The 14,874-nt window shown below is 38.0% G+C and overlaps 3 long non-coding RNA genes across 6 annotated transcripts in view; 1 reads left to right on the plus strand and 2 right to left on the minus strand.

Annotated features, from left to right (window-relative positions):
- LOC148127415 (uncharacterized) overlaps nucleotides 1-3,611 on the plus strand; it is a 37,280-nt gene extending 33,669 nt beyond the window's left edge. For 3 of the 4 annotated variants that reach the window (XR_015742368.1, XR_015742366.1, XR_015742369.1), the window contains exons 2-4: nucleotides 1,231-1,440; nucleotides 2,210-2,288; nucleotides 2,391-3,611. This is a non-coding gene — a long non-coding RNA (uncharacterized LOC148127415). The remainder of the gene's footprint in view (nucleotides 1-1,230; nucleotides 1,441-2,209; nucleotides 2,289-2,390) is intronic. The other variant, XR_015742367.1, reaches the window with a different exon arrangement.
- Nucleotides 1-14,874, minus strand: part of LOC148127414 (uncharacterized) — a 148,696-nt gene that overhangs the window by 116,239 nt on the left and 17,583 nt on the right. The gene's annotated exons all lie outside the window — the stretch shown is intronic.
- Nucleotides 544-11,071, minus strand: LOC148127416 (uncharacterized). The gene is made up of 2 exons (XR_015742370.1): nucleotides 10,713-11,071; nucleotides 544-1,366 (listed from the first exon to the last, which is right to left on the minus strand). It is a non-coding gene; the product is annotated as an uncharacterized LOC148127416 (long non-coding RNA).

The following is a 14,874-nucleotide window of genomic DNA, read 5'->3' on the forward strand; positions in this document are numbered from 1 at the left end:
TTCCAATCCATATATTTCAATCAGACATGGAAACATAAAATGTGACGAGTTCATCTGATTTTCACATGACAGCCAATCGAATTTACTATCCAGTGGTAATTTAAGATTAGGCCAAAGGAATGGTTCCTTTCTTATTGGCTTCTTTCTATAAGGACATTCCACAGGGTTTTTGGTTGTTGTTGTTAGTATTCAGTTTAAACTTTCGATTTAATATAATCCATTAATTTATTAAAAGCCTTTTTGTCTTTAAGCAAAGTCTCCTAACTTTCTTTCTTTTCTTTGTGGAATTACTTCTTCACTTTATTATCTTTCCCTCCCCATTTTTCCTTTGTAGTAGCATGCACATACAAATTCGTGTGCATACCCAAATACACACACACACACACGCACAAACTTATACACAAACACACCTATATATGTTTACCTTGATGCAGATGGTATTTGTCCATAGCCAGAATGTACCATAGGTCAGTAAACCATTTCAAAAAGCAGCTCAGTGCAAACAAACAATCAAATGAAAAATTAGCTGAATCAAAACACAAAGATTAACCAAGATTTTAAAAAGAAGATCCTCAAAACTTTACAACTGACTCCTTTTCTCCCTTCTAAATTTGGTTTTAATAGTTTAATCTACTTTACACTGTAAACGTTGGGAGAAAAGCAATTGAAAACAGAGCTTTTTGGAACTTTTGGTCCGTCCCCCCCCCTCTCTCTCATACACATACAGAGAGAAAGAGAGAATAGAGGCTAGTGGAACAACATCAATTTATAAGACAAAATAATTCACAGAAGCAGAATTGGAAGAACTGCAAAGGTCTACTCAAGACAAAGAAATCAAAGAATTGCCAGAAAATAGCTCAGACTGTAGGGACAAACTAGAGGGAGTCAGCCGAGAGGAAATGATAGATCATATATATTTGCCTTGAGTAGACCTTTGCAGTTCTTCCAGTTCTGCTTCTGTGAATACATTTTGTCTTATAAATTGAAGTTGCTCTGCTAGCCTTTTTTTTCTGTTATTTCTTATTCTGGATGTTCTTTCCAGAACTGATGCATTATTTTCAAATATCTTCTTCTTGTTGGACTTGGTTTGTAATAATGGACTGTTATTTATTTGGTTTTAATCTTTTTATATTTGCAATGGGTAAACACCTTTTCTTCCAGCAGTCCTACAGTTGTTGATCCTAGGGGTTCAATCAACAATTCTGATTCCTGTATTCCATTTGTCACCAGGTGTCCAGGAACTCCAACACCTAATGTGGTCCTTGTTGACCTGGGCAACAATGGATCCACTATGGGTTTCTGCAAAGCACATCTCACCATGTTGTTTATCAGAGAGACGCTCTTCATCTTGTTCCTCTGATGAGACCTGCAAAGTAGGATTGAACCTCTAATATAGTTATCACCTTCCTCAGAGCATACAAAACCCACAACCATATCAAGGTAGTGCCTCCCTGGAGGATTATTATAATCATGCATTAATATGACAAGAAGAAAAAATAAAATAAAACAGGAAAAAATGACACAAAAGACAATATAAAAAGAAAATTAACAAGAGAAAACTACTAAATCAGATACTGAGGGAAATCCGACAATAATTATTTCTATATTAACAATTGCTACAACTTGTTTTTAATCTTGACTACACGAATTTCTACTGTCCAATTCAGAACTAAATTTTCCCATGGGAAGGATTCTTATTTTCCAAATTTTATTTCAAATTGATCTGCATTTGTAACTTTCTAAAATTATAATTTTAATCACTATTTTGCTGCTTATTAAAAGAAAATTCTTAAATTTGTTTAACCTAGTGGAAAAAAATCTTTTTAGATTTAGGATATATCGACAGTGAAATAGACCCTCAAATAAGATAATTTAGAAACAAAAGTGATATTCCAGGAGGATAGCTCTGATATTTGGAAGAATATGTTTAATCTCAATGGATTAGAATCAGAAGAAATCAACACTGTATGATCTGCTGCCTTTTGGAAATAAAAAAATACCAGCAGCACATGTGAGCATATTCAGAAACAATTTATTATTTTGAAGCTTGTGTTCCCTTAGATTACATTTATTATACTACATTAGATTTAGAAGAGGTCTACTGTGACCTTCTCAGAACAATCTTGAGAAGCTTAGCAATGATTTGGCACTTGAAACAGATGTGTTTGTCATGAAGAATGCCAAGTTTGGTGTTTTTTTTTTTTTTTAGGAAAAGGAACATCCCTCCAGTGAACACTGTGGGCTGACATGGACTGCCACCACATGGTCTTCGGGAGAACAGGACAAAAGTACTTTCTAACTGGGGAAAAGGATCCACAATTTTGTGTTCCCTAATCATCAACAAGTTATTTTATTTGTTCACTGTATTTTTCTCCTGTTTTTCCTTTTAGATTTCATACCAGTTAAAAGCAGGAGGCAGGCCCAATTCTATGAGTTGCAGACTGAAAAGGTCACGCATCCAAGAGAAAGGAAATTAAGGAAGCAATTCAGTTCTTCCAGACAGGTTGAGGCTTTAAGTAGATATTTATATTCAATTTGAGCTTAAAAAATAATTGCTAAATTATCAATTATGTGCTTGTTGTATGAATAGTCTTAAAAAGGAAGAGCAAAATGAAGTACCAAGCAGGATTTAACCTCAGAAATGAAGCAGATGCTCCCTGGTCCTGATTATGCATATGTTAACCTGATCCAAAATCTTGTTGGGCAGCCCACAAAATGTTTATTGAAATGTACAAGCTACCTGTATTTTTTATCACTGAAGGCAGTGAACATAATGAACCCTCCTATTATTTTCCCTGCAATAAGTGGATTGGGCTGAAGGACAATGATGGCCCATAGTCAGTCAGCTGGCTTCTATACCTTAAAAAAGGACTAGAACTCATAGTCTCTTGGTTTCTATTGTTCTCTTAATACAATGTTTCTCAAAGTTGGCAGTATTTAGATCTCCCCAGTCATCACCATTGCCTTAACCAGTATACCAAACTGGTTCTCAGGTGCATTAATGCTGTAATGGTGATTTCTACAGTTGAAGGTCAAAAGTTTTCAGAAAAAGCCAATTCATTTGAAAAGAAATTTTCAGATGTATGGTCTACTCCAGACAAGATGGTTATTTCCAACTAGCCTAGTTTTGGGAAGAGGGTTTGCAAACCCTACCTTGTGGATCCCTACGACGTTCAAGCCATTTGTTTTTCCTTGAACATTTGTATTCTTCTCTTAGTTCTACTCACTAAGTTGCTGCCACTGGAAAGAAAGTTGCTCATCTCACCTAATGAGTGACTTATAGAAGTTTTTAGATCTGCTTGCCATTTTTGTGCTTTTATATTAATTATTTCTGGATTTTTTTCCTTTGTACACTGCAGTTTCCTCGTGAGAAGCAACTGGATGGAAAACTTATAGGCAATCTCAAATTCCCTCTTTGTCCAGATAGGAATTATTTCAGTGTACACGCTGCACTTGTAAAAGTGGAACCATTTTTCCACTTCACTATTTCTTCCCCAAAATTTTTGGATGAAACGTATTTCTCAATAAAGGAAAACTAATTTTTTTAAAAAAAATTACAAAAGATATTAGCATTTCAATCTTGACATACATATAAAAAGACATTACTTCTTGGTTTACAGCAGGCTTGTCCAACCTGCGGCCCAGGTCACCTCGTAATGCGGCCCAGTGCCCACCCCAACCTTCGTGCCAGAGCCAGTGAGGAGGAGGAGGAGAGGCAGGCGCGAGGTGGGGCGAGGCGAGCGCCAGGCCAAGCAGCAACAGAAAAGGCGGGCGCCATCAGAGCGCCACCTCCTGCTGTTGCTGCCGCCACTTCTGCCCCCGGCGCTGCTGCTGCTTCTGCCCCCGCCGCCGGTGCTGCTTCTGCCTTCCAGTCCTGCCTCATCCAGCCGGGCCATTTGCAAGAGGAGAGGTAGGCGCAAGGTGGGCAAGCTTTCTCCCCCCCCCCCGCAAAATTTGGCCAGAAAATAAACCGTGATAAAAAAAACCGTGATAAAAAATAAATAATTTTTAATAAATAATAAATAATAAAAACATCTCACTAACTTCATTTCCAAATAAATTTAATATGTTAACTATGTTTTCTACGGTTTTTTTGGATGATCAGGTATCGTTACTGTTATTTTATTTTATGTGCGGCCCAAACCAAATTTTCATCTTCTAATGTGGCCCAGGGAAGGTGAAAGGTTGGACACCCCTGGTTTACAGGCTTTATTAAAATTGTAAGTGGCCCAGGTCAAAATCAATCAAGGCATTTCCAGTGGAATAGATACTTAAAATATTAGGCCCAATCTAAGACTTGAGAAAGATGTATTGATTTATTTATGCATATGGACACCTCACAAAAACTTTTTGACTCTGGGAAGTGTACATTAAATTAATTAAAATAAAATTACTATTTTAAAGACAAGAGATAATCATAAATTGTATCTAAGCATGTGGTCCCATATGAGTTAAATAAGGTTAACAGAAGGCAAAAAATGCATTAAGCCTCTCTGAATTTCACCTTGACCTCATACTTCTTTGTGGGTCAAAGTTTTTACATCATTTAGTTCACACACTGATTGGCTTCTGTATAGACCTAATTACAGTGATGTTGTTCTGTTTATTACAGTCCTTGGCCATAATGAAGATTATTTATTTTGTCTGTCTAGTATTCTTGCTCTAAATTGACTTTCTTGTCCTTATCATAACCATGAGTTGCATTGTAGCATAAGCCACACAGGACTGGTTTCATGACAATGATATCTATGAAAAGGATTGACTACTTTTTAAACTACACTGTTGAACAGATATTAAATAAATGAACAAATATTTTCCAGTGCCCAATGGCACCATTGGAAAAGTAAGGACTTCAAAACTATTTTCATAAAAAGAACAGTTTTGGTTCTATTTTAAAAAGAAACAGAAGACAACAAACAGAAATTCCCGAATTTGTCATTTTTAGCCTGAAATGGTTCTTCTTGTAAGAGTTTCTTATTGATTCATGACTCAGCTTTCCTGTCATCATCAGATACTGAAATAAAATTCAACATTTTAGCAGGCTGTTGTTAACAAGATTTAAATACAAGACTCTACTGTATGTGCTCATCCATACAAAGAATATATCAGTAGATTCAGAAATACAATGGAGAACTTTTTAGGTGAGAATGCCAGATAATTATCCTGTCCCAATCCTCACAAGTAGCACTCAAGAGAGATTCAGTGTGTTTATTTCACAACAAACTCCTATATAGCATTCCCCCAAACTGAAGTCAATTCCCACAATTGGTAGGAGCTGGAAAGTAGTCCAGACGTCTGGTGACCAGATGTCTACTAACCAAGGCAACAGGGGTTCACCAAAGGAGTGTGGCTAACAGAGACAGTGCAACACCTGAGGCACCAGCAACAAGGAGGCTGTTGGCTGGCCACAAAGAAGTGAAGCATGAAATAGCAGCAAGCAAACCTGAAAGGATGCCAGTAGTTTGGCTTCAATGTTTCTGAAGGACAATGAAGAAAAGAACAGTTCTCTCCAAGAAAGTCCAAGTTGAAACAGGAGTCCCAGAAATACGGTCAAAGCAACAACATCTTCCTCAAATTAAGCCCACAACACAGGAACAAGGCACCGAGATGAAGCACAAGAGCGAGGCAAGAAGCCGAAAGTGTCACATAAAAAAAAAAAAGATGGTTGACGGTCTGTGACAACCACTTGCCTTCCTTGCCTGCCTAAATCCACCCCAACTGGTGTTTCTCATTAGGAGAGAGCGAGGCTGCTTCCTTGCGAGTAGCCTCATTGACCTCTGCTGTGCTTCTCGGTGTTCAGCTCTTCTTGTCCATGGATCGGAGGTGCGGGGTGAGAACTATTCTTCAACAGAGTCAACCAATTGCTGCTGTGCCTCATCAGCTAGTCTTGTCAGGGATTACTGTTCCAAACTGACCAGCGGCAACTGGTCACCTCCATCTTCTGCTTGCACAGGTGGATCCTCATTTAGTTGAACACTCTCCCCACTTCCCGAAGTTCCCTGGAGTGCATCCCTTTCAGCACTGAGGTTTCCAAAACCTCTTGATGCCCCTTGTCACCCCTTTCTGATGGTCCTGAACTAGCTCATCCTCTTTGTTGGAACCAGCATTCAGCTCAGCCTGCACAGAAATTATGCTGAGGGAACTGCTTATGAGTGAGGAATAATCATGTGACTTCCAGGAGACTGTGATGGTTATAAGTACATGGATCAGTCATAAATCACTTTTTTTCAGCAACCATTGTAACTTTGAACAGTTATTAAACAAATGGTCATAAGTCAAGGAGTATCATATTGATTTCCTGGAAGACTGAAAGATTAATATATCTCTTTCTCTCCTGTTACACCACATAGACTTGCCCAATTGAGAGTACTGTAAAATAGTACTGGGACACTTTCCTCAGAACATTAATTAAAGGTTTACTGTAGTAATTATAGAAGTTAAGATAGCTTTATTTTATACCACCACCTGCCTTGAAAATACACAGAATCTGTGGAAAATACAGTGGAATTGTCACAACCACAATTCGTTCCCTAACTTTGGTCGCAACCCAATTTGGTCGTGACCCGAAACTCATTTCCACATTGGAAATTGCCACAAATTGCCATGTATCTTCCTAGCTTTCTCACATATGATTGCCTCACTTACAATGTCACCTGAAAGTTACTTCTTGTTCAACCATACTAAGAGCAGATTTTCCACCTCTTCCAGTACTTGAGGCCTCTGCTTGGTTAGCTTTGTCATTCCCCTTGCAACACTAGCTGCTTTAATAGCCTCTTTCTGGTTCAAAATAGTTGAGATTGTAGACTTTGGCTTCTTGTACTCTGCAGAAAGATCAGTAACATGCACAGCATGCTCATACTTGTCAATGATTTGTTCTTCACTTCTATTTCTATTTTCCTTAACACCTTCTTCTCACCAACAGTCATACCATTCTTCAATGGATTAGAGGCCATGTTTAATTGCAAAATTACTGCAAACGTGGAAACAGGAAATTTGGCTGTCAAATGAGCTGTCAAAATGGTGCAGAAAGGGGAAAATGGCCCCGGCCATGTTAGATCGCGACCCAAGTATCTGTTTGCAACCAGATGCTAAAATTTTCTGAAATTTTGGGTTGTCACCCAATTTGGTCACGAACAGAAATGTTTATGACTAGAGGTTTCACTCTAGTCTCATCCAGAGTTGGAGGGGTGGGCAAAAGACTATTTCTGAGCATACCCCAGCAGTTAAGATTGAGAAGCAAAAGGTAGGTTGGAGGTAGTAGCCTTTCTTCTCATCCAGAAATCTATTCAAAATACTGGTCATTCCCGCATCTAATGGCAGACAGGATGGGTTTCCATTGAGATGAGAAAGACTGCTAGCTTCCTTGACCATGCACATCTGAAAGCTAACAGATGTTGAAGTTAGCAATCTGTAGTTTTGCTAGCTGAACTGAAAGGTTTGTGTGCTTGCTGCATCTGGCTGCTGGGACTGGCCAGAAGTGTGCTGGATGCAAGCTAAACTGGAAATAGTAAGTCTTCAACAAATATGCCCCCCCCCTTTTTTTTTGCAAGCGTAACATTCTGCATTCCTGAATGGTCACTTGTTGTGGTTATGTTATTCACCATAACCCTAACAGGCCCACGAATAATTTGGCTTCTGTGAGCTGGATGAAAAAAACCCTCTGATTCCTGCTCATCTTGAAGCATGAGCACAATGGAAAAATCTGCATGACAGATTTCTTTCACATGTTGTGGTACAGCTTCTGTTGCCAAAACTTTTCCCTATGCTACAGTGAGGATCAGATCTGATTCAAGAAAGAAGCTGTGATGGACTGCTTCTTCTTTAATTCACAAATAAAACAACCACAAAGCAGGCCCATTCTCACGTCACAGAATATAGCATAGTGCCAGGGTTGATCCTAATAATCTCTTCTGGATTCTTTGGGGCCTTTCTTAAAAGTATTCAACTTGTGTTTGGTAACTGTTTACCCTGGACAAAAATATGCCTCCACAAGTGCAACAACTTCAGCAGACTTGGATCTTGGAACATCTGGTCCAGTATGTCAATGCAGGGGTGGGATCCGACCAGCATAACAACTGCTTTGGGGACCGTGCACATGCGCATCAATCGCATGCTGCATGCGTGTGTACTACCAGCTCCGGCAAGCATTTACCTTCTCCAGCTGACAAGTGGGACTCAGCTGTGCTATGCAAAGCACCTGAGGAGGAAAATGCATCCACTAAAGGACACCCTAGAGCCAGGCAGGTGGGTGGGCCAAACAACAAACCAAAACCTCATCCCAGTGAACTGGTTTGGTGTCAACTGCTCTTTGGAGCTACCAGTTCTCTAGAACCAGATTGAACTGGTAGGATCCCACCCGTGTGTCAATGGATATTAATGTATTTTTTTCAAACCTTCACAGACCATCAAAAAATTGTGTTTCTAGTTTCAGGGATCTCAATGTTACTAGTTGTTACCACCAAGTGAGCCAGATTGGTCTATTAATTAAGGCACCCGGATGCAAAGCAGGAGATTGTGAGTTCAAGCCCCATCAGCTGGATGATTTGGGGCCAGTCAGTCTTCGTCAGCCCTAACCCAACTCACAAGATTGTTGTTGTGGGGAAAAGAAGATGAAGAAGGTATATTGGAAATGTTTGCCACTTTGAGTTATTTATAAAAATAATAAAGGCTGCATACAAATAAATAAATAAATTCTCAGGGGCAGTGGAGAAGATCAAGGAGAGGCCAGTCCTTGGTATCTGCTACAACAGCAACAAAAGTTACAACAGAAACTCTCAACAAAAGCCAGTGAAAAAACACATTTTCATCCTCATACTCTACTATACTTACGTGTGAGATGCACCAAAGCACTTTTGTGGTGAAAGGATTAACTGGTGACATCACTCAGGTGACCCTGAGGGCCCGTTGAAGCCTCCAAGTGCTTCAACGACCCTCTAAAAGGATGCAAATGACCAGCTGTCTGAAAGGAATATAAATCCTTCCATTCCCCACTATCCTGTCAGAGCTGAACAAGTTTCTTGGATGAGAAGCAAAACATCTTCAAAAGAAAAAACAAGAAAGTCCAGTTGCCTCCTGAAAAAGCACCTGGATGACGGAGAATCTCTATAGATGTTTGGTGACATTACTGTTGCCCAGGGGATGCCTAGTTGGGGGTTCCTTTCATGTCCCTGTTAATAAGCCCACTAAAGTGGTACCTATTTATCTACTCATACTTGCATGCTTTCAAACTGCTAGGTCAGCTGGCTTCTAATGTGGGCTTGAAAATCATCAATCCAGCATTCTAACCATGTGAGAAATAAATCAAGCCCTGAATCCATTAGCTGTAATATTCCATCCTTCACTACCATAATCTTAATGCTGCAATACATAAACTTAGCCCTTCTCATATAATAAAACATGTAATTATTGCTAATGCTGCAGCAAGCGTCTTGAACTTGAAATATCCATGATGCGTTCACCTCGTGGTCCAGGGTTGTAGACAAATATTCTGAAACACTATGTAAATGAACTCACATGAGACAGCAAACAAGAATGTTGCAATATTGTTTTACTGACTACAAGTTGTTCAACAAATAATTTCGATCCAGGAAGCACTCAAGGTCATTTTAAGTTGTCAGGATGATGAAGAATGTTATGTTTGGTAGATAGGAAATGAAATACAATAATCTGCATATTATTATTACTACATAATCTAGAGTTGAAGATTATTTACATAATAACGTCTGAATATAATGTTTCTGCCTTCAGCCCAAGCAGAGGTGGTCATGTGAAAAGAACCAAGATGGCCTTCAAATCAATTTAAAATTCTTCCAAGTCAGCTTAAATTCAGGATGGAGTTAGTAGTTAAGGTATTTGACTACATTCTGTTCCATGTTCAGCTACAGAAGTTTATTTCTCTCATCTATTGGTAATAGATCTATTCTCAGGGGTGTGTGGATGAGGAAATAGAATGAAACTGATCTTTGTATGCCACTTTGAGCTTCAGGATATACAATACTCAGGCAACAGTAAACATGAAAAATTAAAAGTTATAGCCAAAATATTTCTTGAACTCAGAACATGCATGTTTCATTTTTTAATATTTGTCTGTTAGGACCCAGCTATCAACAGATTTCCTTAATAACAATATCGCATAAGTGTGGTGGCACTTTTGTTTCTTTTTGTATAGTGAACATTTGCTCAATTAAATGTTCTGTAGGACCAGAACACTTGTCCACAACTCTCTGTATTTTCAGAATAAGGATATTGACCCATTTCAGGTTTAAGATTTTTATTTACAGACAATCGCAGCATATTCTTTATATTTATTGTTGCATTGATTTCACCAAACTCTAATCCTTCTTCATATGGATGTTACCAGGTACATGTTATCAACATAAAGTGCACCAAGCAGTCTTGTGTAATTTGCTAGCATTTTTTTTTAAGTATTAAATTTTCTGTGACCACTACCACTGTCCTGAAAAACGTATTGCTGAAAGCCTCCAATCTCACTAGCACTGGTTGTGCTTTGTTGCCCCAAACAGCTGATCAGAGGACCAGCTATTCCTTTAAATTTATCTATGTGGCCATTTCCCCAGCCTCGTCCATACTGTCAACATAATAGCAATAGCACTTAGGCTTATACACCGCTTCACAGTGCTTCACAGCCCTCTTTAAGCACTTTACAGAGTCAGCATATTGTCCCCAACAATCTGGGTTCTCATTTTACCGACCTTGGAAGGATGGAAAGCTGAGTCAACCTTGAGCCTGGTGAGACTCAACTGCCAAACTGCAGTCAGCAGAAGAAGCTTGCAGTACTGCACTGTGCCATCTCGTTATTCTGCCAAAGAATATATCAAAACAATAGGTAATGCAGGGGTTTTTTTTGTCCAGCTATGGACAAGACAGGTGAAACCCAATATCTTCTATGGAATATCTTCTACAGAAAGATGAAATCAATGTCATCGAGCTGCTTTTCTAGTCTCCTTTAAAAAAAAAAAAAATTAACTGTGCATGACTGGTCTGTGTGTGTTTTTGTGCCTTTGTACCAGGAAAATCCCTGCAATTTTCTTGGGAGGATTTCAGAAATGGTTTGCTATTGCCTGCTTCCTATGGCTGAGAGAGAGGGACTGGCCAAAGGTCACCCAGTTTTATGCCTGAAATAGAAGAGTCTCCCTATTTTCAACCTGGTGTCTCAGCCACTATACCAAATTGGGTCTTGTGCACGAGGTCAGCCCTGATTAAAACCAGATACCCAAAGTAAGGCTAAAAGCTTCTCTTCTAAGTCATTTTGTTCCTTTTTACACACAAAGATGTAGAAAACAAGCAAGTGAAAATTCTGCTGGTACCAACTGCAGGGTTTGATTGTTGTGTGCTGCTTAATAGAACAGTGTTGGGGATTTGGAAGGCTGTACAGGCTTCTCCCCTGTGTATGATAACCAAATCAAATCAAATCAAATCAAACGTTTACTGTCAATGCACAACATGTGCACAATGACATTGAAATGGGCCTCCCTTGGTGCTGGCCCTGCAAGTCTATCATATTAAACTTAATTGTGCCATTTATGTTGCATTCAGAAGTCTGACAACCCATGGATAAAAGCTATTTTTCAGCCTATTCGTTTGGCTGGCTATGCTTCTATATCTCCTGCCCAATGGTAGGAGAGTAAAGAAGTGCTGACCAGGGTGTGAATCATCTCTGAGGATTTTCCTCACTCTGCTGAGGCAGCGGGTCCTGGCAAGTGATATCAGGGGACAGCCCATATATTTTTGTGTTGTGCTTATCACCCACTGCAATGCCTTTTTGTCTGTGGCTGTCAAGCCAGCATACCATATCGTAACACAATATATAAGGACGCTTTCTATAGTACACACAGAGGTGGGATTCAAACTTTTTAACAACTGGTTCTGTGGGAGTGGCTTAGGTAGTGGGTGTGGCTTGGTGGTCATGTGACTGGGTGGACATTGCTTGGTGGTCATGTTACTGGCTGGGCGTGGCCAACTCAACATCACTCACATTGAGGCACGCACATCCTCACCTGGCCTCTCATGACTGTGGAGATGCTGCAATAGTCGAAAGTGTGAAAAATGGTCATAAGTCACTTTTTTCAATGGTCACGCCACACAAGCAAAGTACCAGCAAAGGAAGAGATATAAACTCCAGAAATGTTCCTGAGACAGGAAGTCTAGTCCTGCCAAGAATGTAATAAGCGTTAATAGAGAGGCAGTTTCTGTAACACCAGAATGTTTCCTTCCTGCCTTCCTTACAGGATTAGCCCAGTAATTTCTTCTAACAACCAGTTCTCCGAACTGCTTAGAATGTTAACAACCAGTTCTAGCAAATAGGCGCAAACTGGTAGAATCCCACCCCTGAATACACAGGTAAAGGGAAGTCATCAGTCATTGTTCTATCTGATATTTCTGCAAGGCCCTAAGGAAATGGAGTCTCTGTTGAGCCTTCCTGACCACCTGGAATGTATTATTTTTCCAGGTGAGATCTTGGCTAAGGTAGACTCCCAGAAATTTGAAAGAGGAGAAATTTAATAGGGGATAGGAGGGACGATATATCCCCAGGATGTTTGGACATACTTCCACACTGGAACAGTTTGGTAATGTGGATTTGGAAGCCCTTCCTACCCTTAAATTTAAGTTTTGATCTTAGAATTAATGATACTGTGTGATGGCAAATAATCATGTTCTCTTTTATATAAGGAACTGAATGCTCCAAAATTAATAGCAATGTAATATCTTTAATCGAGAAAACAGATGCTGCTTTGTTCAAGATTCCATTTAATATTAACATACAGATCTTGGAGTTAAGGCATGCACTACAAGGAAGGCACTAATGCATAATACAGGCATATGTTAATAAATATCCATACCGTATGTAAACCTATATCCTTACCAATACCCTGCATGGGAAGATCTGAAGAACAGTTACATTATGACACATGTTAATATGTCAAACTCTACAGAATAAAACAAGCCATCATTTGGGTTATATTAGCTTACACAGATGGAATCTATTTGGCAAATTATGAAACAGTTTGTTAAGCTTTTTACCAGTCTGTTTCTTTTCAAATGAAACAATATTTCTATTCTTAAGAAATGAATTAGAACTATTTAGTCAACTTTTTACAAAACCAGAGATTCAAATCTTTTTTTTTTATCTAAATTTTATTGTTTTTTAAGACAAACGTAGACAAACAAAACATAAAAACATCAAGCCATCTTCCATATATATACATACAGTATGTCAGTTGGTTTACAAATTTTTCTGTGCTTCCATTTTGTAGTCTTCAATTACAATTACATTATATATGTTTCTCATATTGTCAATCAAACATTAAATACATTAATATCATTGTTAATCAATCATTTGACTATACTATTATTCATTCATGTTTTATGAGATAATCCATATTTTACTTAATTTGTTTTGTGGCAGTTCATATTATCATCTCAAATCTATCCTACAATCATTTTGTAGATATAATAAGAAAAAAAATACATCTTTTTTGTATTTTTTTTTCTTATTATATCTACAAAATGATATTTTATATCTCTAAAATTGTTTATCATCTTGTTCTCTGATTTCAAATGTCAATCTACTCATTTCAGCACATTCTAATATTTTCTTAATAATTTCCTCCTGTGATGGTATTTTCTCATTTTTCCAGTTTTTGGCAAATACAATCCTAGCCACTGTAAATACATTTACAATCAGATATTTCAATTCTTTACTATATATTTCAGGTAAAATTCCCAATAAAACTATCTCTGGTTTCAAGTCTATATGCTTTTTTGTCATTTTTTCCAACCACGTGTGGATTTTAGTCCAATATTTTTTGGCATCCGCACAAGTCTACCACATATGGTAATATGAGCAAGGTATCTGATGACATTTCCACCATTTTTCAGATTTGTTCTTGAACATTCTTGCTATTCTTGTTGGGGGAAAATGCCACCTGTAAAACATCTTATACAAATTTTCTTTATATGCTGCTGACATTGTCATTTTATAATTTTGAGACCACAATTTTTGCCATTTCTCTGGATCAATCCCATATCCAAAACTCTTCCCCCAAGCAATCATAGTTTCTTTAATTTGTTCTTCTTCTAGTTTAATTTCTAATAAATATCCATACAATTTTTCATCAGTACCTGTCAAAATCTTATCTAAGTCAATCAGTTTATCATAGAAACCTTCTGTTTTAGAATCTTTATCATACCTTGAATATATTTGCGCATATGAAAACCAATTCATCTTTATACCTTGTTCGTCTAATTTTTGCATAGATTTAAGTTCACCCTTTTCATTCAATATTTCACCATATCTAACTGTTTGTTCCTTTTTATATATTATGGGATAGGAAAATGCTTCAGTAGTCAATAACCAGACTGGAATTTTCAAGTAACATTGCCTTTTAGTCTTCTCCCAGTTTAACCACAGAGACTCCCATATATAATGTCTTCTAAAATACCCCTGTGTTTTAGTTCCTTTGTACCATAAAAAAGCATGCCACCCCAACAACAGATCATGCCTTCCAATGTCAACAATCTAGTATTTCTTAATGTTACCCATTCCTTAACCCACATCAAATTTGTAGCTTGGTAATACAACTCCCAATTAGGCAAGCCAAATCCTCCTCTTATTCTGGCATCTTGCAAAAGTTTTAACTTTATTCTCGCTTTCTTACCTTGCCATATATATTTCAACACAATTTTATTTAAATCTTCAAAATAATCTTTTCCAAACCTAACTGGAATTGTTTGGAACAAATATAAAATTCTGGGAAATATATTCATCTTGATTGTTGATATTCTCTCTATTAATGACAGTTGTAAATTTTCCCATTTCACCAAATCTAGCACTATCTGCTGCTTAAGTTTAAT

Source organism: Pseudonaja textilis, chromosome 2 (genome assembly GCF_049901715.1).
Source record: "Pseudonaja textilis isolate UNSWEBS1 chromosome 2, rPseTex1.2, whole genome shotgun sequence".
In the NCBI taxonomy this organism is placed as follows: Eukaryota; Metazoa; Chordata; class Lepidosauria; order Squamata; family Elapidae; genus Pseudonaja; species Pseudonaja textilis.